Below are 3,693 nucleotides of genomic sequence, written 5' to 3' on the forward strand. Positions count from 1 at the left end.
TCTCAGATCCCAATTCAGGTTTGATCATGATAACTGTCTAATCATTCCGCAACGTTCGTCTGTCAAGATGCTGTCTTCTCAGATCTCAATCCAGGTTTGATCATGATAACTGTCTAATCATTCCGCTTCGTTCATCTGTCGAGATGCTGTCTTCTCAGATCCCAGGTTTGATCATGATAACTGTCTAATCATTCCGCAACGTTCGTCTGTCAAGATGCTGTCTTCTCAAAATCTCAATCCAGGTTTGATCATGATGCTGTCTAATCATTCCGCTGTGTTCATCTGTTAAGATGCTGTCTTCTCAGATCCCAATTCAGGAATGATCAAGATGCTGTCTAATCATTTCGCTTGTCCCAGATCCAAATTTAGGTTTGATCATGATATTGTCTAATCATTCCGCTTTACAATCTCCAAATCCCTGAATGGCTTAAATAGATGCTGTCTAATCATTCCATTCTGCATTGTGTGAGAGTCTGTCTCATTACCACTTGAGAGTCCATCTCAGTTTTCTTTTCGAGATTCTGTCTCGTCAATTCATCTTATCATTCCTTCTCGATGAGAATGTGTCTCGTCGATCCATCTCGCCACCCTTTTGCATCCCTTCTGTTCGAAATCTTGGGCCAGTCAAAATGTGTTGTCTGTTCAGCTTTGACATTCGCGCGACAAGCGCGCTCTGCCAAAGAGGGGCATCTGTAGACACCCCATTTTGACCGTGCCCTAAACCCTTCCAGTTTTGCAAAAATCCCCATCAAATCAATGAGTTAGGGTCCCAAACTTAACCCTAGGCTAGCTTTGGGTCCCAGCTAGGTCCCCGCAAAATTTCGTCGAAATCCGATCGCGTTTGCCTAGCAAACGAGCTAAGACGGTGCTGTGGTGTAAATGCGCAGAAGGGGGGTGATTTATCCTGGGTGGGGCCGAACCTGGACCGAATGGGACAAAGGTTACGGGCGCGCCTTATCATTTTTGTGCGCCCATCAAATGGGGGTGCGGATATCAACAGGTTATTTTAACCTATATAAAAAAAATCAAAAACGAAAGGGAGAGAGCTCATTGGTAAAAGACAAAAAAAAGATAGAGAGAGAGAGCTTCTCCTCCGGCAACGGTGCCGGAGCTCCGATCGGATCGGCCACCACCTCATCTTTGCCTCCATCCTATTTCTGCAACCCAACTCCTCCGACCACATCCCACCGGAGCCGCCCATATTTTCCCTCATCACCACCTCCGATCGAGCTTTCACCCAATCACAACCACCAACAGCCACCACCTCCATTGATTCCGGCAAGCTTGCCGGAATCCGATCACCACCGTCGAACCATCTCCACCTTCTCCTTCATTTTCCCCTTTTCTCCTCTGCAAAACCCAAACCACCACTATTCGGCCATTTCCAGCCCTACCACCATCTCCTCCACCCCACTTCCAACTTCTTCTTCTTCATTTTATTTTATTTTTTATTTTTATTTTATTTTTAAAAAAAAGAAAAAAAAGAAAGAAGGAGAGATCTGCAGAGAGAAAAGAGAGAGAGAGAGAAGGATCTTCTTCTCCGACAGAAATTTCGTCGGAGTCCGATCATCACCACCTCCGACCGGCTGTGCCGGAATCCGGCCCCAACTCCGGCCACCCTTACGCTCAGGTATTTTCATTTTTTATGTTTATTTATTTATTTATTTTTAATTTTTTTTGTCGTTTCATCATTGCATGTTCGACTGTTCGTTGATTATTAATATTAAATTATCGAGAATAGTAACAGCTGTTTGAATAGTAATAGGATTAAATTTTTATTTTCGTGAATAGTAAAGGTTGCGTGAACAGTACCAGGTCGATTAATATTATTAAATCATTATTTTCGTCGATTAATATTATTAAATTATTAATTTTGTCGGTGATTAATTATTGTTTTTTGACTGTAATGATTATTTTATTTAAATTATTATTTTTGTCGGTTATTAATATTATTAAATTATTAATTTTTTTGACCGCGATGATTACTATTAATTAAGTATTATTATTTTTCTTTCGGTGGAATATTTAATTGTTATTTCGTTTCCAATTACCGATGTGGGACCCGTTTGTGTGGGGCCCGCTGATGTGGGACCCGCTGTGTGGGGCCCGCCGATGTGGGGCCCGCTGATGTGGGGCCCGCTGATGTGGGGCCCGCCGATGTGGGACCCGTTTGTGTGGGGCCCGCCGATGTATGAATAGTACTTGGTAGGTCCTACTGTGAATAGTACTTTTGAATAGTACTTTTGAATAGTACTTTTGAATAGTACTTTTGAATAGTACTTTTGAATAGTAGCTTTGAATAGTAGCTTTGAATAGTAGCTTTGAATAGTAGCTTTGAATAGTAGCTTTGAATAGTAGTTGTGAATAGTAGTCGTGAATAGTAGTCGTGAATAGTAGTTGTGAATAGTAATTATAACAGTCTTCAGCACAGGAGTCAGTCCTTCAGTCAGTCCAGGAGTTTTTCCTATCATCATAGGGGTTAGGATTCTGTCCATCCTCTCATCAAGTCGTGATCTTTACCCGCTCCTGCAAGGTATAGGATGCTGTCCAACCCTTGCCGAGTTATTTTCCTGTTCGTTCCCCCGCAAAGCATAGGATGCTATCCAACCTTTGCGGGATTCCAGAAGTCTCCCTACCCGTATGATGATAGGATTTTATTCTCTGGTGTCAAAAAACAATAAAAACATTTCAAAAATACTTGAAAACAACAAAAACATTCCAAAAAACACTTGAAAATTCAAAAACATCTCAAAAACAATTCAAAATCCAAAAACATAATCAAAATCAAAAATCTCAAAAAATCTTGAGTCATGTGCAGAGTAGTTAGGAATTCGGTCCGAACTACGGATGGCTTGATCCCTAGCTGAGGGGTACGTAGGCAGCTCAGGCGTGCTGCTGGCATCCTGAGTGCAGTCACCATTTTTAGACACCATTTTTACACCCTTTCACCATTTTTAGACACCATTTTTACACCCTTTCACCATTTTCAGTCACCATTTTTGTAAATATTTCTCACAACTTTCACCATTTTTCATAACTTCAAAACCTCCCAAAAATACAAAAAACTTCAAAACCTTTTCAAAAAGATCTTCCCCTAGAGTTAGGAGTCTGTCCTAGATATTTAGGGTGTTTTAGAGTTAGGAGTCGGTCTTGATTTGTATTGATGTGGTGTGTCCTGTCGTGTGAGTGTCCCTAGAGTTAGGAGGCCTCGAGTCGATCGGTCAGACACTTAGTCGAACCGATGGCTAGACTAGGAAGCATATAGTCAGCCCATGGTTTTCTTTATGTTGCACAGCCTAGATACACATAGGATGTAGGGCCCACCTGCATTAGCTTAAGGCTAAACAACCTGCATTAGTTAGGACATATAGAGAGTCGTAAAAATCACAATCCACTTGAATTTAAGCAATCGCACAAAAAGCTTTAAAAACTAGTCGAGTCTAGTTGATCGGGTCTAGGATAGCGGTCCTAGAGGTTTAGGCATTGTAGTTTAGCATAGGACACCGAACTACGTTGGCTCTGATTCTTCCCGAGGCCGGGATACGTAGTGCAGCTAGGATGGATGGCCATCCTGGTCCGAGTCAAGTCCTGCATTAGAATTTTAGGATTTGTCTTGTTGAGTCGTGTGTTGCGTATTTTGCTGTGTTTTCTTATTTTCATGTACAGATCCTATACCTTTAGCTGTAGCATGCA

This window comes from Tasmannia lanceolata, unplaced genomic scaffold, assembly GCF_043159265.1.
Source record: "Tasmannia lanceolata isolate RefF3 unplaced genomic scaffold, GAP_Taslan_0.1 ptg000011l, whole genome shotgun sequence".
Lineage (NCBI taxonomy): Eukaryota > Viridiplantae > Streptophyta > Magnoliopsida > Canellales > Winteraceae > Tasmannia > Tasmannia lanceolata.